Source organism: Furipterus horrens, unplaced genomic scaffold (assembly GCF_987537825.1).
Source record: "Furipterus horrens unplaced genomic scaffold, mFurHor1.1.pri manual_scaffold_10, whole genome shotgun sequence".
Lineage (NCBI taxonomy): Eukaryota > Metazoa > Chordata > Mammalia > Chiroptera > Furipteridae > Furipterus > Furipterus horrens.
Window position 1 is genome coordinate 3,284,748 of NW_028327180.1, and position 22,583 is coordinate 3,307,330.

At 45.4% G+C, this 22,583-nt stretch overlaps 1 long non-coding RNA gene across 2 annotated transcripts in view; it reads left to right on the forward strand.

Annotated features, from left to right (window-relative positions):
* The window catches only part of LOC149999192 (uncharacterized), a 100,872-nt gene that overhangs the window by 75,691 nt on the left and 2,598 nt on the right, over positions 1–22,583 (forward strand). For both annotated transcript variants that reach the window (XR_016513386.1, XR_016513385.1), the window contains exons 3-4: positions 11,552–11,614; positions 12,934–13,007. This is a non-coding gene — a long non-coding RNA (uncharacterized LOC149999192). The remainder of the gene's footprint in view (positions 1–11,551; positions 11,615–12,933; positions 13,008–22,583) is intronic.

Below are 22,583 nucleotides of genomic sequence, written 5' to 3' on the forward strand. Positions count from 1 at the left end.
CCATGCAGCAGACCCCACCTCTCTTCGCAGCTGAAGGGTCCAAGGGAAAGACGGAGTCAATACAGCTTGGCTTCAGGTGCGCCGCAGGAGTTGCCGGTGTTGACTACAACGTCAAACCGCCTTAGGGACTCCGGCTCCGGATTTTCTGTCGGGGTTTACTCCCCTAGCCTTTCCCCTGAAGAGGTATGCCGCAAGGCAGCGGAGGTTTTTTGGAGTCAGAGCTTTCCTTCTCTGATGTGTCCTGACTGGAAGATCGAACCAGCGACACTTAGCTCGCAGGCCGACGCTCAATCCACTGAGCCAAACCAGCCAGGGGCTAGACAACCTGAACAGCGAACTAAAATTATGATAGCACCCATCAGAGCAGCCTGGATGGTGGAGCTAAAGCCCTGGCTTAGGTTCCTCGGGCTGTCATAACAACCGACCACGGCATGGGTGGTGGAAACAACAGATATTAATTCCTTCACAGTTTTAGAGGACAGAGGTCTAAGGTCAAGGGCTCAGTAAGGCTGTGCTCCCTCGATGGGCTCTAGTGGAGAATCCATTCTTTGCTTCTTTCTGCATCTGGTAGCTGTTGGCGTTTCCTGACTGTGCCTGCAACATTCCAGTTTCCAAATCACAGTGCCTCCTCCTCTTTTCTCTGGGCCTTCTCTTCTGTGTCAAATATCCTTCTGCCTCAATCTCACAGGGACACTCGTCATTGGGTGTCTCAAGACCCTTAACTTAATTACGTTTGCAAAGACCTTTTTTCAAGTAGGTGACGTTCACAGGTCCTGAGGATGAGACATAGACGTATCTTTTCTTCGGGGGGTGGGGTGGGGGGTCTAGCATCCAACCCACTGCACTGTTTGCACCAGCCCTCGCTCGGCCATCCGTCCTTACCTCCCAGGGCTTCTCAGCAGCGTTTCTGTTGATTTCTTGGTCCCTCTCCCACCTCTAATCCACAGACTTCGCTCATTACAACTCACTGCTGCTGTCCCCGTTGTTTCTCCGCCGAGCGCAGCTCCGTTCCTTTTCCACGTGTCGGGTTCAAGCTTCCTTTGAGCGGACTCCTCGCCCACCCTGTTCCAGGCTGGGTCTGTTGCCGTTTCTGCTGTCACTGTATCCTGAACACACCTCTACTGCTTACTGAATTGTATGGTCTTTCTTCCTCTGTATATGCCTGTGTCCCCCGTAGGTCTTTTTCATAAAGACCATGAACTCCGCCAGCTCTGACTTCCTATAACCCACACAGCGCCGGTGAGCAATAGCAATTCACTAGGTGTGCAATATGAGTCATTTAGTCTCTACGTCAAAACCTATTTGTTCTTAAAATTTTCTATCAACTTTGTGTTTTAACATTCCCTCAAGTTCTATTCCATTTGGTACAATTTAGCATTTGGACTACCGACTATTTTGTGTCCTGGTAGTTCTTCCTCTATCTGGCCTGAACTTGCTCCGTCACCTAAGTGAGCAATACTCCCTGAAGGGCAGAATTCATGTGTTCTGTGGTGTATATGTTGCGACTATGGGAACAACTTGCCAAAGGCTTGTTAACTTAATCCCCAGTAGAATCACTGAGAATGTAAACATTTTTGGGGGAGGAAGATAGACTGGCTTCAACTGATCTCTTCCTATTTTCCTCTGATAGAAATATCAAACTCTATTTCTCAGCAATTTACTAATGCTTTAGAACTAAGATAAATTATGTTCTTATTGGGGTGTCTAGTTTCTGGGTGTAAGAAACCCAGTAGCCTTCATGAAGTCATTTTATTGAATTTTACTTTACATCCCCTCCTTACGTCTGATCACAACCATAATACAATCAGTCTGCTGTCACCTCAGGTTTTATGGGGCCCGCACAAATACAATTTTGAGGGTCCTCTTTAGGAAAAGGAGAACGTGAAAAATACAAAATTTGGCACAGGGCTTTGGTTGGGGTCACTGCGAGTATGGAACCCTGGGTGCCCAACTCATTAGCTTCCTGGGAAATCGAGTCTCTCTTGCGTTTCTTCTTCTGTCCCAGTGGCTGACCCAAGTCCCCGGCCATTCTGACTGCAAGGGGCTTAGGAAAGCAAGCATCTGGGTCTTCCAGCAGCTAACTTTAGAGACAGGTGTCTGCTATGCGAAAAGGAGGGGAGGAAATGGCTGTTGCGTGAGAACTAATTTGCTCACAGATTCACGGCCATTGGAATATTTATGCATAATCAGAGGTACAGAACTTTAGTATAAAATGTGTCAGATTTGGAAGTTCCTGTGCGGTTGGCTGTAGTGTGATAAATAGTGTCCCCCTCGCCATGAATGTTGTCCACCTCGAATCTCAGAATGTGGTCTTATTTGGAAATAGGATCTTTGCAAATGTCATTAATTAAGGACCTTGAAATATAACATGCTGGATTTCAGGTGGGCCCCAGATCCATTGACTGATGTTCTTACAGAAAGAGGAAAGCTGCAGACACCCAGAGGAGAAGGATGTGAAGACGGAAGCAGAGGTGCGAGTGATGCTGCCACAAGCCAAGGACGCCTGGAGCCACCAGGCACTGAAAGGTGCAAGAAAAAATCCTGCCCAAGAGCCTTCAGAGAGAGCACGGCCCTGCTGACACCCTGATTTATGACCTGCAGCTTCCAGAGCCCTGACATGTTTCTGTTTTATTAAGCCACCCAGCTTGTGGTTATTTGTTGTGGAAGCTCAGGGAAACTAACACAATGGAACACACAATAATTCTCAGTAGAATGGAATGTGGTGCTGGTGTCTGTTGTAGAACCTATAAAAGGAGTTTACAAGCAAGTATAGTTGTACATACAGGAGGAGAGCCAGGGTGGAGTGTTGGCTTGATGATCAGGACAAGGCAAGGGGGTTTCCACACCAGGGAGACTTGCAGCGTGAAACACAGACAAGAGCTTAGACATCACGCGACAAGGGGACAAGCACTCTCTGTTTCCTATAAACAAACTAATTCCTGAGCATGTCCGCCTGTTGCCTGACTCTCTGCCCATGAGTGCTCTGGCTCTGAGGGGCCTAGTTCACTGCCTTTCCCCCCATGGAACTGACTTGGAAGACACACTCCCCTTCCCAGTCCTTCACGTCCTTGGGTGTGTGTGTGTGTGTGTGTGTAGAGTGATATGGTCTCAATTTTCTATTTTTAGGTATTAAGTGATAGAAGCATAATCTCTTTTTCATTTTCTTTTAATGGTATAATGTTCTTGAAGTTATTTTGGAAGTGCTAAAATAAAGTTGATAGCATGCAGTGCATATCTGTGGAGTATGAGCATAAGAAAAATAAAAAACTGATGTTCAGTTCTTATTATGTGTTCTATATTTAAATGCAGTAATAGAAGTCTGTGATTCTGGGACAATGAGGTATTCCACATTCATTTATTTTAGACATAAAGGAAATCGGCTCCCCTGAAGTACTCAAGTTTCTAATTTTAAGTTGTTTTGATGGGAATATACCTTAAATGTGCTAGAGACTTCCTTGAATTCTTATGTGGGCTGCATCTTTTCCTTGACGACCCGGGGTCAGCATCACGCACATCCGTGAGTGTTCTGTGCTGGACTGTGATGTCTGGGCCTCTGTCCTAAAGGCCCTGGACAGTCACGTTGCTCAGCCGTTGCTCTTTTCTCTCGCTGAGCTGGCCAGCTGTGCATCTGGCTGTCGCCAGCACACTCTCCTTACCAGAACCCTGTCTTTCTTTAATGTGCTGTTTCTAATCCACTGTGGCCTGGGAAACCAAATAGCTCAGCTTGTTAGAACTGGTCTTAATGGAAGAGTAAGTGCCCCAAGCCAGCATCTGTGTCCCCAGGTGTTTCTCGGGGATCTGTTCTGTGAGTTAGGTGTTACAAGTTTTAATGCACGTATGGCCAGAGTAACTTTTTCTTTGCTTCTGAACACCCGAGTAGGTCCAGCTGGCTGCCCGGTTGCTTGACAGCATCCAGCAAATTCTCAGCAAGAGTTGTTTTTTTCCCCCTTCACATTGTTTTCCACGCCCTGACATCAAAAAAGCATTGTATGTGTTTCTGTTTCATTTTAGGATATCAATGGGGTAATATAGCTGTAGAAAGAATTCTTTGCTTTTAAACCTCCATCTTGGCCAAGCTTTGGATAATGATAATGTGTGACTTCTTTTAGCCTGAGAGTCTGCGCACTTGAAGTCTGAGACGCAGCCACCGCGTGTGTCAAAGCCGAGGTTGACTAGAAGGGAAAAGTCTGTTAGAATAACGCGGCTGTGCCAAGAGGTAATATTTTACGTACACATAGCGGTAGCAGGAGTCACAGGAGAAGCAGTGTTTCCCAGAATGTCACATTATTTAGGAATCAGGTTGCAGAACATCTTTGAATGTTCAAATCACATTTAAGTCAAAATGTCAAGAGTGGGAATGCTGAGGTCAGAATCAATAGGTATCTGGACATTAGTCATTTAAGAAAACAGAGTCTCTGAGAGGACCCCGGACTCTGCGTTCCTTTTCCTTACCAGCTACTCTTCTCCCAAGAATACACACGAGAGCAGCAGGCACTGAATGTAAACAGTCAGAGGCTGGAACAATAGCGCAGGTTGAAGAGCACCGGGGCCTCTATAAATCATCTGGGAACCCGGCGACGATGCTCACTGCAGATGGGCTTTTAAACAAGCGTGGGACTGCGCCGCTGCCTCTCCACTCCCTGCGGGACACTTAAAAAAGGCTCTTTCTCAATTTCCTGTTCTTGTGCCTTATGAAAATCATTCTGTTGCTCTGACCCCCGCCCCTGCCTCTTTCTTCTTTCCACATCTGTGTTTGTGTGTGGAGGATGTTACCCACAGCTCTCGCCATGGAGAATGCAGGGAAGTCTTGAGGACAGGACGGTGACCCACGACAGTGTGTGTGAAATGAGGGATGGGGATGGGGGAGAGGGAGAGCGAGGGGTGGGGGAGAGGGAGAGCAGCGTGCACAGTGGTGCAGGGTTATGAGTTGTACAGTTATTTCTAGCTTTGAATCGTTTCCAAATCTCATACATTCACAGACAGCCTCGCCAAAGCCCACAGCTGTCATGCATTTTCAACAGATTCCACAGGGCCCAGATGAGGTTGGAAGACATTCCTTTACTCTTACACATTAGCTAGAAGGAATTACCGTAACATCTGATATTGTGGCAGTGGGATCGCTGCCATCCCGACCTTGTCCAAAGCCGTCCGGAAACAGGGGTCCAAGAATGTGTTATCTCATGTGGCCTCTGAAGGTCACCAGCGGCCCTCGGTGGTGTACCAACAAAACCCAAGCACCCAGCATGCTCTGCTTTTGGAGAAATGGGGCAGCTTTGAATGGGCACTGTGGACAGACATGTGTTCCCACTGCTCCTGGGATGTTTGTCACTGGAAAGGCATGTTCCCCTGGAGAAATTCCCAGCTGTCAGTAATGTGCTGATGCGCCACAGCCAAGCACTCGCGGACGGGCCAGATAAACAGGATGTTCGCAGTGTGTGCGATTGCCTGAGTGTGGAAGGCGACTTCTGCCCATTTCACAGCCCCCGGACGGCATCGGCACGCATTGCTTCGTCTGCATCTGTCTGTGTCGGGCAGAGACTCATCAGCACCATGGAAACCATGTGTAGGAAAGCCTCTCTCTTTTTTGGCTCTATGGGCTGTTGATAGAATGGGATGAAATCTGGTGTAAATGGGGAACGAACATCGCTTTAATGTCGTGGCTCCCTTGCCGGGAAGTGCCTGTGAGCCATCCAGACACAGAGAGGGGCCATCGCGGGCTGACAACGGGGCTGAGCTTACAGGAATATTTTCACAGACCAGTGCAGTCATCTTCATTCTTTCTTCTTGTAAGACATTCATTAGCTGAGTTATTTCTGTAAATGTACACAAACAAGTCAGAGTTATGTCATTGCCCTTTTGTGTTTGGAAATGCTGCCACTGTTCCCTGTTAGTGTCTAAACACAGTCGCAAGGCCGCCGTTTGGGAAAGAGCGGGGGCTTCCTTCGACGTCCGCGACAGAGGGGGTTCTTTGGAAAACGGTGGTGCCAGGCCGCTTGCTCCTCTGGCCATGTGACTCCTTTCTGCTCTAGTTGGTACCTTTATTAATGTTAATAACAGTAAACAACATTTCTTGTCGGTTTCCTATGTGCCAGGGCTGTGCTGAGATTTTAACACATGGAAACTCTTAACTCTCACACACACACACAAAAATGCAAGGTTGATATTATTATTATTCCTCTTTTAAAGATAAGGAAACTGGGGTTCTTGCCTAAGAAGACAGAGCTAGTGAGAGCCAGCTAGGAGCCCCGGGTGCAGAACCTAGACACCTAGCGCCTCCTCTGCCCGGCCCGGGGTCGCTGCCTCAGGCGGAGCCTGCTTCTGCTACAGCCCCTGATGTCCCGTTCCACGGAAACACCACCATCGTGTCTTTCTGAGCTGCCTCCACGTACGAAGATGACCTTGGCATTCTAGCACCTCTCCGTTTAGAACATCCCACCAACCTGGATGTATTGGCGCTTAGAGACAACGGCATGGCGCCTTGGGAATGATCTTTCTGTTGCTCCCCTTCAGTCCTTCAGTTATGGTTGTCACATGCTGCTTTTGAAGCTCATCGCCCAAGACGCACTGATTTAAGCCAAAGTCACATGTCAGTATGCCAACTCCTAGAAATGTTGACACTCTTACAATAGTTTTCTGTGTGACCAGCACAGTGGGGAAGAGAAAGAGTTCCATATGCACAGAGTATGTGCGTTGGTTTTGACTTACGTAACCGTTAAAGACTGCACTGTGATGCCATCTGGCAGAAGACAGCACCCAGAGTGGCGAGGATGCAGCCTCTGGAATCTTATTACTTGCTATCTCCGTGACCTTGGGAACTTGAACTGATGTCTCTGTGCCCATGTTTTTCCATCTGTAAAACAGGCGTAAAGAAATAATAACAATGATCTCAGAGGTCTGTCCTTAGGAAGAAATGAGCGCATACACACGCACAGTGAGCCCCTGGTAAGTATTCAGCTGAGATGCAATGAAATGCCTCCCAGCATTGGCACCCCCCCCCCCCGTCCTGGTAGCGAGCGCTTCCTCCCAGGTCTTCACTGCAACCGACACACTGGATTATAGTTGCTGAATGTCACCTCCCTCAACTGGAATGGAAGCCCAGTAAAGGCAGCTGAGTTTTGTCCCCTGCTATATTCTCATTGCCCAGACTAGGTCCCCACAAATACCTGTTAAATAAATGAATATTAGCTATCATTGCTATCCTTATTATCTGTTTCAGACCTAGATACTGTGCTTAAAAATCCTCAAAATAGGGTTGAGTAGTTTCCAAGAGGCTTAAGATAGTGAGTGTCTAATCATAGACCATAATAGCTTCTCGGAGCATCAGAGTATATTGGGTTTAACCTCCTCAATTCGTAAAGCAGGAGCATATAAAACACCCTGTAGCCCAGCGACATTAAGCGATGTTCCCTCAGTCAATAATCACCTAGTGGCAGGTGAGGTCTCGAACCCGCGATCTAGTGGTCTTTCTTCTGTGCCCACTGATTTCTTCTCTGGTTACCAGTCGGGCACTCTGCCCATCAGTGGGCCAGGCCCCGAGCCAGGGAGAAACCAGGCTCCACTTATCATCATTGGGTTTTACTCCACGCGTCTCGTCACCTCTGGTTGATCGGTCATTGCGGTCTTCCAGCTTCTTCACAGTGATGGACTTTTGTTTTTGGATGATAAAGTGTGCTCTTAAGTCACGTACAGAGACGGCTGAGAATTGCATGGGCTAGGGACAGCTGTCCCTCCCCAGGTGACTCAGAAGAAATTGTGTATCTGTTAACAGCTCTCTTTGGAGTCCACTGGATTTTGAGATCTCGAGGATGTTCCATTTGGGAAGACAATCAGAATAAATAAAAGTTATAAAGGCCATTGCTCTTGTGACTGCAGAGCTGCCCAGGGAAACAGAAGATACGAGTTCATCCAGCAGACATGTATTATATGATTCCAATATGATAAACAACGTGGGTATGTGTGAGTGGGGTTTACAGATATCATCCTTTCCCCTCAGTGAGTTTACAGTCTAGATGAAAACCAAATTATCCAAACTAAATCCTGCCATACATGACACAGGAGTTAGAACAGGAAGACCAGAGATGACAATAGGATTTTGAGGGAGCGCAGAGGAGGAATCACCACTTCCAGGGGTAACTGGCGATGTTCGCGCACAAGGCGGCAGCTTAACTGGACGTCCCCGGACCAGTGGTCCTCTCCCAGTTCCGTGCATCGCAGGTGAAATACACTTCCAAGCTGACTGCTCGGGGTCTGTTTTACGTCATGACATTTTATATTCTCGCATGTACCACATAACATATACATATACGCAGCATAATGCAACCACCATAGCTTATCTCTCAGAAGAGGCTTTTGTGAGAGATATCGTTGTGTATTTTTTACACAGCCACAATTAAAAACATTCACTGGAGTTTATAAATGATGGCATCCTTGAAAAAGAAAACATTCATACACATGTACAATATCTGGTGTCTCTATACACAGCTAAGAATTAAACAGCGGATACTTCTCGGACGTTGCTGGTTTGATTCACGTAACTGATTGGGGTAAGACCACGGAAGGAACAGAAACCGAAGTCCATTGTGACATAGTGCGCGGTATTTAAGGGACTCATGAGCTCTGACCATGATTTTTATACCAGGAGCCCCAGAAAACATTTACAGCCGCCTTCACAGACTTTTCTCCGTGTCAATGTGTACCTTTCCCCCTAAAATAATCTGCTGCCTTCATTCTAATAGTCGATCTCTCTCTGATCCTTATGTTCGAAAGTAAAAATGATGATGGCTGAGTAAGTATCTTTAGTTTTACTCAATGTTTTACCATGTACTACTCCACGGTAACTAGAAAACTGAAAGTTTTTCTTTTTAATCGAGGTATAATTGGTGTGTAACATTATTTTAGTTACAGGTTTACAACACAATGATTCAATATTTATATAAACTGCAAAACAGTCACCGCACTGAGTCTTGAAAGTTGTGATCAATTTTACTAATTAAACCGTATATCATATTTTTGGTTTACCAAGGCAAAATTAAATCTATAAATGCACACGACGGAGAAGCCACCGGGAACGTGATTTGCTGCATCTTAGCGGGGGGATGGCTCTTCCTTCTCTCGTCCCCCCCCTGTCACTCCGACCTTGCCCCGCCCCGGCCGGCTGAGCTGTCCCCAGTGGTTTTCTGACTTTGCGTCACGCAGGCTCCCCGAACCCCGAAGGCGCGGACAGAGGTGCTCCCTGAGCGTGGTAAGCAGCGCACCTCCTCGGGCTGCTTCTGAAGCTGGCGACATTTCCGAAGCAATGCCATGCTCCTCTGAAGGACACAGTGAAGGCGCGACCGGAGAGCTGGAGCCCACGGGCCCAGGGCGCGAGGCGTCTCCGCGCTCGGACAGGGCAGCGGCAGGGTGCCGTCGGGCGCTCTCGGGGGGGTCCAGGCGCCCGCGGGTGGGGACCTGCACGGGGACGCCTGACGCACAGCCCTGCGCTGTGTCCTCTTGTAAGTAGTTTCCACGCTCGCCCTGGCTTAGACCAGACTGGCTGGCGCCTTCGTGCAGACATGCCAATCACATCTGGGGGAGTATCTTGGGACAGGTTTCCTGCGGTCGCCGAAATATGAATAGTGTAGCAAGAAGAATGATTTATTACCAAATACTTTTGAGCTTTTATTTCGTGAAGGAGACTTACCTGAAGGGTCAGTGTTTATGCCAGACACAGCCCTTGCCCAGGGGACCGTGCGCACCGCTGCTGAAGCCCGCGACGGGCCTGCTCTGGCGGGAGGAAGCCCAGGGCGTGACTCGGGGGCCAGGGCGTCCTCCGCGGGCACGGGCTCTGGAAGGCCTTTCGGGACTCGCCTGCTCCCTCCGCCCCCCAGCTCGTTCTGCGAACATGGTGGCCGTTAACTGTGACTCGCCCAAGAGCACCGAGAAATTGAACAGAAAGTCAGGCGTGAATATACTGCTCTTTCTTCTAAACATGGTGACTTGTTTTTGACGTAGCTGTTTATACTGAATGCGTAAAATGCAATTTAATTTTACTTGAATTAGTTTAGTGCTTACTGATTTTAAAAAATTCTAAGGTGCTGAATCTGTGTTGTCACCCCCTCTCCCCACCAGTGCTGTATATTCTGAGCTGCAAGAGAGAGGGCAAGAGGACTTCTCTGTTCATTGCTATTAGTACTAGTTTAGAAGATTTTGTTATATAAGTGATGAGATGTTAATTGAATAAAACTAAAAAACATAGACAAGAAAGAAGAGAAAATTAAATTCAACTGTAACCCAGGCCCTCAGAAACACTATTTTACGTGTAGATGTATACACTTTGTAGTAAGAACGCGGTCACTTTGGACCCTGTGCTATTCTTCAATATCAGTGTCCAGTTTTTATTTTTTGCTTACCGGTTGTGTTTATTCTGTGGATTCTGGGATAGCTCTAGGAAAACTTGCTGACATTTTTATTACCACTCTTTTGGATAATGTCGGCTTTGTACTTCATAAATACACTTACGTTAGTAAATGTTATACTGCCAGATGAGCAGAGTCCACTTTAAAAATAGAAAAGAGAATGTCACAGCGCTCAAATGCAGAAGGGCACCGTTTGGGGGCGTGGGGAGGGTTCGGGGAGTAGGACAGCCTGCAGCGTGGATTACCTCCGGCTCAGGCGGGGGCGGGCTGGCCGCTTGAGTTCTGGGGAATCAGCAGGCACAATGAGTCTTGAACACCTGCCTGGGCGGGTGTGTCCCCGTTTTAGAGCCGTGTCCCATTTGACCTTTATGCCCTCGGCCAAACTAAAGGTTTTCTCTGGATAATGTCTCTCCTCTGTTTCATTGCTTCCCTTCTCCCCTCAAATTACAGTGGAGGGGTCACCTCTTCCAAGACAACTTCTCTAACATCCAGGGACCTCCCCGCCACCAGCATGATTCTGGCTCCTGCCGACTGCGCATCACTTTGCTCATCACTGTCACTCCTGTGTTCATTGATGGAATGTGCGTCTGCTCTGTTTCCCTTTTAAAACCGTGATCACGCATCAACCATGTCTGACGTTGACTGTGTCCCCCGACACACCAAACAAACTAGTGGTGTCTCTGAGCATTTCTAAATAAGTGCAGCCCCATGGTGAATTTTACACCGTATTTTTTTACCAGCAGGTTGGAAATATTTTTATTAGTTGGGTTAAAAGGAAGGAAAGAAGAAAAGGACATGAGTCCGATCGCCGAGACAGCTATTGAAGATTTGCTTCATGCTGGATTTATCCTGAACTTTTGTTTTTTTACACATTATTTCCCATAATTCTCACCACCACCCACACGGGAGATACTGTTAAATTCATTTTAAAGGTGAGGACATAGAGTTTTCTCTGATGAGGCTCAGAGAGCTAAGAGACCTGATCTGCGACACACAATGAGCAAGTGGAAGCATTGGAACAAGAGTCCAAAAATATATGGCACAAAACATACGTGCTCTTAGCCAGTTCTCACATCTTCCTACCCATGTTCTCTCGGGCTGATTCTAATGAAGGAAGGTAATGCTTTAAAACCTCCTTTTTATGTTAATCTTTCCAGGGTCTGGCGCTGAAGGTCGGCATTCCAGTCATCGATCCCACCGCATGGATTGAGAAGTTTATGGTAAATTCCACAGTACGTGATTACTCACCTGACTTAGAAATAGCAGAGCGTTTCCTTTCAAATCTGGAAAGCACTCTAGGGAATCATTTACTATGTAAGGCTGCTGTGTAAGAAGCAGGTGATCTCTGCTTCTCACAAAAATATCTGATTACAAATGGTTGTGAAGATAACCGGAGTCAGAGGTCTTTCATCTCAGTGCAGGTCTGAAAATACCACTTTATTACTAATAATATTAATATTATCATCACGTAATCCTTGTAGGTATGCCAGCTAATATGTAGTTACTTGTTCATTGTGTCTTATAGGGGGTAATAGCATCTATTAGAAGTTTCCTTTGTTTTCAAATGCAATCTGACTCAGAGAGTCACTTACAATCCGATCATCCTAACCTTTAACATTGTGCCATATTAAAGCCAACTTTCTGCCAGCATGGTAATGGCAAATATTTCTGAAACGCAAGCCATGGAGAAAAAGGTCGATGGTGGCAGGAAGGCGTCATCTGAGACCAGGCCAATTAACTGACACAGTAGTTTCCTACCAAATGCAGACATCCTTAACTGGAAACAAAGATCTGCTCTGCGTAATGTTATAAACATATCCTTCCCCGCAGCAGCAGCGATAATTAATGCCACATATTCATATGAGGAATCGATACGAGTTTGGTCCTCCGTGTCTTCATGCATTTGAAATGTCAGTAAAACGAACAGCCTTTAGAGTCCCGGAAGGACAACTGGTTGCCAGGCGCCGCTCCTTGGCGGGGTGAGTGCCGTGGCCCCCAGGGAGGTATTTTGGGAACATCCATATTACGAGTTTGTGAGACACGCCCTTCTCCCCGAAGCGCACTGCAGGGGCGGCACGCAGGGCACAGGGGATAGGCCTGAGGAAACCCGCCCCCTCTGCCCTTGCCCCCACTTCCCTGCTCATACGTCAGCCTAAGTGACTGTCTTAGGCTCAGGTGGGAAACTTTTTTAAAATTTTTTTTAAAGACAATGCTCTTCTTTCTTTGGCTTGCAGGGCCAAGTGCTCTGTTCATGGTGGTCCCTGCTTTCTAGACATGGCTTTTTATTTAAAAAAGAAAACCTCCATAGGCTTGACATCTGTGGCCAGTTCTGTTCCCCATTAAGAGAAAAGGACTTGAATGTGCTCTGACTCTGTGGCATGTTAAAGCCAGGTGGACTGATGCACGGATAATGGGTGAGAGCAGGTCATGTGATGGAAAGAATGGTCAACTAAATGGAAAATTAAAAATAGGACTTTTGATTTCAGGTTTTTAAATTTTTCCACTAAAGTTTACATTTACTATTATTTTTTCTTATTAGTTTCAGGTGTACAACATGGTGGTCGGACAATCCTGTAGTGGCCAGAGAGTCATATACTTGACCAGATATTTCAAGTATGCACCTGACACCACACATAGTAACTACAATGTTATTGACTGTGCTTCCTATGCTTTGCCTACATCCCCATGCCTGTAGCTACCAATCTGCACGCCCCAATCCCGTCACCTTTTTTGCTCTCCGGCTGTCCTCCCCTGACAACTGCCAGTCTGCAGTCTGTGTCTGCTTCCATTCTGTTCACTTACTTTGGTCTTTAGATCCCACATGTAAGCGAGAGCACTTGGGACTTGTCTTTGTCTGTCGTACTTGTTTCACAGAGCGTAACAGCCTCTTGGTCCGTCCGTGCGGTCACAAATGGTAGGATTTCTTTCTTTTTTTATGGTCAGTCCTAATATTCAGAGAGCTTGGACGCTGTCACACCTGTCCTTACAATAGTGAATCTAAACACATTTAAAACCGATGACTTTTCTTGGACCCATCAGAGAGCAGAGGTTGCCGGGCAAACTAATACCCATGATTTTTGTGAGAGGGGCAAGTCCAGAGTCATAGCTGAGGTTCTCTTACCTGGAGGGCCACTGCTGGTGCCACCTCTGATAGGGACAGTTCGATGTTCATTGTGAGGAAGTGCTGGAGGCTGAGTATGGACCAGCATGAGAACTTGGGGGGGCTGCAGAGCTCTGAACTGTGGGAATCACCCAAGAGCTCTAAACTATAGGAACCACCAGATTCTCACAGCGAAGATCCAAGAAAGAACTCCTTGTGGCTTTGGCATGGAAGGGGAGGAGGAATCATTCTGAAATAGTCTCAGATAGTTCTCCATAATAAAGTTGAAGGCTTGCGGAAGAAAGACCAGCAGAGCCTCATCCAGCTGGGGAAGGGTGTTCTCACTCCAGCTAGCCCCCGGGTCTCACCCGAGGGGGAAAAGTTATATTGTGGGGAGGCCCCCGTGAAGGCCACAGCCCAGAGAGCCAGGATTACTACAGACTGACATTCGCTCACAAGGTTGCAGAATGCTTTCCTTCTGCCACACTCCGTCAGCACACCAACAAGGCCGCGACGCAGTAAGAGTGGGTTGTAACAGAAAGAGCTGTACAATGCAGACTGTCTCTGAGGAAGAGTGCTTAGGGAAGCCACAATCAACAGAAAAGATAAAAACAAGAATACTAGGGGAACTGAATACCTACATTTATAGCAAACATTAGTACAACATGTCTGGCTTTAAAGAAAGTACAAAGTGCCAGAAAGCAAGGAAAACATAAGGCAAGAATCAGTGTCAGACCTGGATGACACACATGTAGGAATGATCATAATTTAAAATAACCATGATTAATAAGTTAAAGGCCCTAAAGGAAAAAGTAGGCAACATGCAAGAACAGATGAGTAATGAAAGCAGAGAGATGGAAACTATAAGAAAGAATAAAGAAGAAATGCTAGAAATCAAAGACAGAAATGAAGCGTGTGTTTCAGGCACTTCAGTAGATTGGCCAGAGGACAGAGCTAGTGAGACTGAAGATAGGTCAGTAGAAACTTATCAAATTGAAAGGTAATGGAAAGACAGAATTAAAAATAAAACCTTTGAATATCTAGGAACTATGAGACAACAGCAAAAAATGTAACATATGCATAATTAAAATACCAAAAGAGAAGAAAGAGGAAACAGCAGAACTCTGTTGTATGAAGTAATTATGGCCGAGAACTTTTCAAAATTAATCACAGAGGCTAAAACCACAGATCCAGCAGCTCAGAGAACATCAAGAAAGATAAATACCACCCCCAGCCCCCAAAACCAACAACCAAGAAACGACACCTAGGCATATCATATCCATGCTGCAGAAAACCAAAGACAAAGAGAAAATCTTGAAAGAAGCCAGAGGAAAAAGTACACCTTGCATGTGGATGAGCAAGGGAAGAATTACAGTGGTCTCGTCAGACCCAATGCAAATAAGAAGAGAGTGGAGGGAAATATTAAAACTTTTGAAAGAAAAAACCTGATATATAATTTTACATCCAGCAAAATTATTCTTGAAAAGTAAAGGAGAAATATAGGCTTTCTCAGATGAACAGCAGCTAAAGGACTTGATCACCAGCAGACCTGCCCTGAAGGAAATGTTAGACGAAGTTCTTCAGGGAGAGACTCAGACCAACGCGAAGAAAGAAAGTGTGTTGGGAAAGAAATGAATCAAGGTACATTTTCTCATTTTAACTGCGCTAAAGAGAATGGTTAACGCAATAATGGGAACACTGTATTGGGGTGTTATAGCACTCGGGCCAGAGAAATGGGAGAGTGAATTAGGGACAAGAGGGAGGCTTGGGACCGCTCTATTTATAGATACCTCGTTATATGCACACGAAGAGCATGGAGTTATTTGAAGGTGGACTTGGGCTGGTTAAAAATGCATATTTGAAATTCTGAGTCAACTATTAAAACATTTTTTAAAGAAGTATATTTGATATGCTAAAAGAAGAGATAAAATGGAATCATAAAATGCTGGAGAAGGCAGAAAAAGCGGGGAATAAGAAACAAAGAACAAATACAATGCTTAGAACAGCTAAACATGGTAGATGTTAATTCAACTGTATCACAAATCACACGAAGGGTTTATACACATCAGTTAGAAAGGTGCAATATGGGCCAATCTCATTTATAAGCATAGATGTAAAGACTCTACATAAAGCATCAACACAAAGTAAATATTTTGTATTTCTGTTAAATATATAACATTTAATTTTCAAAGTATGTTGATGAGTGTTTTAAAATTGACACACTTAAGTTGTTTTCAGTAACACAGTTGCATAATTATGAAAATTTTGCCAAACATCTGTTTTCGAAATTATCTTGATAGCAAGAATTATTTTCCAAAACAATCATTTTCTCACTTCTTATTAAAAAAATGCCTCTTTTACATTGGGACATATTAAGGGTGTGTGTGTGTTTAGACACTGCTAAGCAGGCACTTTTAATCACAGAAAAGTTCAGAAATCTGAAACAGTTGTGTTTTGTTTTGTTTTGTAAGAGAAAAACATGTAACTCATCTTCACATTCTCCCACTGTTTTCAGGATTTTACCCGGAGACAAGCAATCTCTTTATGGTACTTAGGACCTTCACGTCACCTCCTCGTTTCAGTACAAATTACTGTAAATATTAATATTTTCCTGCTCAGTGCAGTGTGGGCCTGAAATTTACTCCCATATAACCTCACCCCTCTGCCCTGAACCAGTTTCAATTTGCGTATTAAGTATTAGTAAACTTAGTTCTTTCTTATTGTTTAAATTAAAAATGAATAAAAGAGGACCGGCTTGTGCACCCTCTGGAAGGCAGGCATTGCCCACTGGAAGCTGCTGGCCTGCAGGAGGAGTGCGCTCAGAAATCCTTCATGCCCGGCTGGCCCCGGCTGGGTCACCCCCACGGCTGGGAGTCAGCTCCTCTGTCTCTGTCCTCATGGTTTCAGCCAGAAAGGTGGGCACTGCCATTGTCTCCACCAAGTGGGCTGGTGGTCTGGTAAATTCATAAAACATACTTTGAAATGTTAGATGTTAAGGCTTTCCGTGAACTTGAAATGTGCCTAGCTATAGAAATGTGTTGTGTTAATACCAACTAATTTAAGTAGCAACCATACCTTCACTGTGAAAGACGCTTAATCCAGGGCTGCATTTTAAATAGCAAGTTTGACACATTGAGGGAGGCAGTCGCCGTATTCAAGCCCCTGAGCTCTGGCTCAGCTCTCGCTGGGGCAGTGTGGCCTCATCTACACTAGCAGAATTTTCAATTGCCAAAAAGCAAGCCCCTCAAGACCTTTCAAAAAGAAACATCTTTTTCTATTTTAACAGTGGCACTAGACTCCCTGAATAAAGCAAGTTCTACATGAGAATGTCAATTGCTTTTATTTGCATTTATTAGTGCTAGTATTGCAAACAATTTGTCTGAGTGGAAGAAAAGAAGAGACCGAAGTCCTTCAGTAACCCCTCTCATTAATTATTTGTGCAAACAAGCTCCAGTCTGGTTTAAAGCAAGATAACCTATTGGATGTTTTGTAGAGGGTGTGCGGCCACTTTGTTTACTAGTGAAGTTTTATCAAACCAAATGGACCAAGAAAAAGCAAGAGAAGTTTGCAGCTATATTTTGAACATCCCTGAAACCCACTCTCCAGACTTGAGCTTTGAATAGATTTATACAAGGCCAAGGTCACAATTCTCATGAACAGAGGAAACATGACATAGAGTTTTTGTTTATTTTCTGCCTCTTAAAAAATCAAATATGGCCACGAAAGACATAAAACACCGATACTCCTGGTAGCAGAAGCAGGCCTGTGGGTGTGTTTGTCTCCTTGGTGACCGCGTGTAACAGAAACAGACGTCAAACAACCTTCAGGTTTCCTCTGTCTTGCTTTACCCAAGGTTATAATACGTTTTTTTTTAAATGCTGGAGGAGTTCTATAACCATCTGCAAGGAGAAGGCAAAGCCATTCAGTTGCTTCAGAATATGAACGAGGAGGGAAGCAGTCTAGGAGGGCAGAAAGATTACTTCAAGTTCCCCTCGGAGGACATCAGTGTTCTTTCTAAAATGCTCACTCCTTAGGTCCTGGGGGTTTGCCCAAGTTATGCAAGTCTGTGGAGCCTTTTACTCGCCTATCAAATACTCGCTATCCCCCCTCTAGTGTTACTGAGAGGATGATGAGAGATTATCAAGAAGGAAACCTTCTCTCCACTTTATTTATTTTTGTTTTTTAAACTTAAAGAATCATACAAACATAAGGTCTCACAGTGCAGTTTTGCAGCTGTGAGCTTTTCCGTTCTGGAATTGCTGGGCTCGCTTACCTGCTGGGCGGGATGGGAAAACCTAGGGCAGCAGCGTCAAGACGAGCTCGTGGTTTTATTAGCGATACTGTATTTATCATCATTAACTTCCCAGTGTCTTTAAATTCCACCTTAGAAGACCCCATACCGTGGCAGTAGTGACGGTCTGTGGTTTTATTTGGTGAATGGGTTTAGAAGGGCAGTTGCAGTGCTGCTGAGCATTTAGCTTTTCAAATCGCTCACAGGTGGGAACTAAAAATTTCATCTCAATTTCCCATCCTTAATGAGTGTGAGTAGTTCAACCTCTCTGGAGTCTTATTAGTTTCCATTTTGCCTTTAAGTTCTAAGCCCGCTGGACAAGTGTCTTCTCTAATTCTTCGTAGTAAGTTGTTGGTTCACAAATGTTGCTTGTGGATAATATTTATAGAGAGCGAAATTTTCACGTATTTCGGCGACAGTCGTGATCTTAGGCTCATGCAGTAATTTCTTTTTTTAAGTCAGGATTTTCCAAAGCTTTTGCCTCAGGTTAAGTCAACTTTGGTTAGCGTGGACTCGATCAAAACCTCTTACTTTATCTTTAAATACTTTCCAACTGTCCCTTCTCTTGTGAGCGCTGCCTGTGAAAACCTCCTGTTATTAATCCAGAAACCCTATGAGCCCAGTCCCTGTTCCCTTTTGGTGCTGCGTGACCGCGATCGCGCGGGGCCTGGCAGGTGGAGGTCCAGGGACAGTGAGTGGGAGCCGGTGCGGGCTGCGCGCCGCGGGACCTCCGTTCGCCCTGCTCAGAGGACGGGGGTCCTGGGGCAGCGTTTCAGCCCCGCCGCCAACGCGGAAACCGTGCGTCTGTCCTGGGAGGCCATCATCTTCCTGGCCCCGACGCTTCCCAGGGCGAGACAGGCCCTCGGCGACACCCACCGCCCGAGGTCCCCCGGCGATGCCCCGCACTCAGGTGCGCGTCTCCCGCGCTGTCGGGGACACCTGCCGCGGCCGGTTCCATCCTCAGGTGGCACCGTCTCTCGCGCGCCATGTCCGTGATCACAGCTCGAGATAGATCCGTGGCTCTTGGTGAACGTCACACTGGATTCAGCACTTACCTGGATTTCAGTAACGCGTCCACCCCGCCTCCGGCAGCACAGTGTTCCTGTGAGGGCCCCAGAAGCCCGAATGGCAGGGAGTGAAGAGGCAGCTCCCGTTCAGTTACAGGGAGACCTTCTGAGCACGCCAGACCCCAAGTTCAACTCACGCGCAATGTCCTTGTTTCGCCAGTGAGACCCGTCAGCTGCCCCAGGCTTTTCCGACGCCCAGGACCAGCCCGCTAAGGGACGCGCGGAATCAGCGAAGATCACGAAGATCACGCGCAGAGGCTCGCAGACCCGGTGGGGGGGGGGGGGGCTCCCTCCCTGCCTGGGGTGCTCGTGGCCTCTGCCCCCTCCGCTGCGAAGCAAACCCTGGATTCCGCTTTCGCTTTGCCCTCAGCGACAACAGGCCTTTCCCACAGGTGAAGGGGCTGCTGCCGACTTTGGAGAAGCGGGGCACGCCTTCTCCATCAGCTGGCACCTTCCCCTCCTGGGGCCTTAAGAAAATGGGTGTTAACGTGGGGGGGGGGGTCCTGAGTTTCGTTCTACAGAAATGAAAGACCCGCAGGGGTGAGGATGACTGTCCCCATAAACAGTCACTAGTTCGTGGGTGCGGCACCGTGATCCCAGCGGAGGAGTCTCCCCAAATAAGGCCTGGTCTCCCAGGGGCGACAGGGGTGGCTGTGCCCGCTGAGGAGGAACTCGGAGCACAAGCCATGCCGCCAGAGCGCGAATTCCGACCGAGAGGAGCCCTCGAGGTGCGTTTGCTTGTCTTCCGCAAGAAGACAAAGCTGCCGAAGGGTCGCAACGGTGTGCTTACTAGGTAGCAATAATGCCTAAAGGGTGTCTATAAAAATACTCAAAAAATTCTTACAGAGAATGGGACCGAACTAGCCGGTGGGAATTTCATACGCGCTCCTTTAAAGGGACGGGTTAGATGTAGGTGAAACTGTCTCTCTCACCTGCTTCTCTCCCTTAGGTGTTCAGTTTGGGGATTTATCCGCCTCCGTGTGTAACTTGATTTTATATTTGACATAAGAGAGGGAGGATCAACTTCTCTGTATTGCAGCATTTCTTGTTAACATGTTCCACATGTACTTTCAGTTTAGCTAATTTATAATTACAGTTTTATTACTTTATTGCGGTGTTTTATTCCTAATGTGCTTCTTTATTAAAGGGTGATATGGTGCATAAATGTCGCTAAGCATATAAACTGATGGTATAATTTGCCCTTGACCTTGGATCTTGGTAGTTGCTAGAACACTGAGGAGACAGCTTATTTTTGGGTCACTTGGGAGACAACCAAAGGCATTAATTTAAAAACTAGACTGGAGTAATTGCCATTACAGTTCTGTTAGAGGTTAACATTCATGTCATTTCCTCCTGTTGCCTAGCTTTACAGAATGTTATGCCCCACTGCTTTTATTAAATCCAGGTAATAGAGGAAATAACAGTGTTATTAACCTCTAACACTGATGAAAAATTAGCCTTAAGTAAAACATGGTTAAAAATCCGAGCGGCGGTGTTTCCGTCCAGCGGGTTTCCCAGTCATTGTGTCCGCATTTGTTATTATAAAAGTAAAAACGGAGTCTAACGTGCGATAAGTCTCTGGGGAGCCGGGGCTACATTTGAACACGTGATGCACTCTTACTATTAAATGTTATAGGTTTGCATGACATTACACCAATGAGCACTGATGTTTACCCTTTTTCCATGGCTGAAAAAGGAATTCGTTTTGATAACTGACTTTAGCAGAAAAGCACTTAGAAATTTAATATCTAATAATTGATCCCATAGGAAGTCTCCAGTGGGATGCTTCTAAACATGAGTATTTTTCAGCTGGGTCTACTGTGGGAAAGTTCTCCTTTCCATGCTTGTTTGCATTTAAATCATTAGTTTTAAAGTGATATTTCAGATTTAAGCAAAGAGATATCTTGCTTCCCGGGTTGTACAATATATACCTATGGTTTCGTGGGAGGTGCATTCTAATGGAGGCCACAAAGTCACTGTCTCAAAGAAAGTTTATTATTTTTAGACAAATGTAGAAATATAGACATAATAAAGTGAAGGTAATTATTATAGGAAAACACGCTTAGCAGAAGAGTTTATCATAATCTAATGATTAGCTATAGCCCTAAATGTATTGGGTTGGCCAAAAGGCTCATGTGTTTTTTTCCATAAAATAAAAGACACATTTTTCATGTTCACCAGTAACTTTATTGATTTGGATATTTTGAGTATGTTGGCTATATCCCACATGATATAACATTTTTTGTTCTCAATTAATGTCTTGATTTGACTGCTATCAATTTCATCTGGTTTCCCCGACCGTAGAGCGTCAGCCAGTGAGAAACCCCCAGCACAGACTTTGCAAACCACTTCTGACACATTCGGTCAGTCACAGCACCTTCTCCATACGCTGCAGAAATCTGTTTTTGTGTTTCAGCTGTGTTTTTAACTTTTTTGAAATAATAAAGCATAATATGCTGAAAATTTTGCATATTTTCTTCCATCTTTAATATAAAATGGCTACACAAAAATTCATCAAAAATTTTTTTATTTTAAAGTATATTTTATTATGTTGTTACAGTAGTCCCACTATTTTTTCCCTTTATCCTCCTTCCCTACAACAATCCCACCCCCCTTAGTTCATGTCCATGGTCATGCATATAAGTTCTTTGGCTTCACCCTTTCCTATATTATTCTTAACGTCCCCCTGTCTATTTTGTACCAACCGATTATGCTTCTTAGTCCCTGCACCATTTCCCCATTTCTCCCCCTCCCCCCTCCCAGCTGATAAGCCTCCAAATGATCCCCATACCTATGATTCTGTTCCTATTCTCATTTTCTTAGTTGGATTTTGTTTTTATTTTTTAGATTTAGTTGTTGATAGTTGTGTGTTTGTTGTCATTTAATGTTGATAGCTTTGATCTTCTTTTTCTTAAGTCCCTTTAGCGTTTCATTTAATAATGACTTGGTGATGATGAACTCCTTTCACTTTACCTTGTCTGGGAAGCACTTCATCTGCCCTTCCATTCCAAATGATAGCTTTGCTGGAGAGAGTTATCTTGGTTGCAGGCCCTTGCTTTTCATCACCTTGAATACTTCTTGCCAGTCCCTTCTTGCCTGCAAAGTTTCTTTTGAGAAATCAGCTGATAGTCTTAAGGGTACGCCTTTTAAGGTAACTCTCTGCTTTTCTCTTGCTACTTTTAAGATTCTCTCTTCATTTTTCACCTTTGGCATTTTAATGATGATGTGTCTTGGTATGGTTCTCTTTGGGTCTAACTTCTTTGGGACTCTCTGTGCTTCCTGGACTTTTATGTCTATTTCCTTCACCAAATTTGGGGAGTTTTCCTTCATTATTTTTTCACATAAGCTTTCCATTTCTTGCTCTTCCTCTTCTCCTTCTGGCACCTCTATGATTTGGATGTTCGCATGTTTAAAGTTGTCCCAGAGGTTCCCAAGCCTCCTCTCATTTTTTAAAATTCTTATTTCTGCATTCTGTACTGGTTAACTATTTATTTCTTCCTTATGTTGTAAGTCATTGATTTGAACTCCGTTTTCCTTCCCTTCACCTTTGGCTTTATGTGGATTTTTCTTCATTTCATTTAGCATAACCTTCACCTCTTACCTTATGTGTTTGCTGTACTTAAGTATATCTGTCAAGCCTGTGAGCATCTTTATCACCAGTGTTTTGAACTCCGCATCTGTTAGGTTGGCCCTCTCCTCATTTGTTAGGTTGGCTATCTCCTCATCGCTTA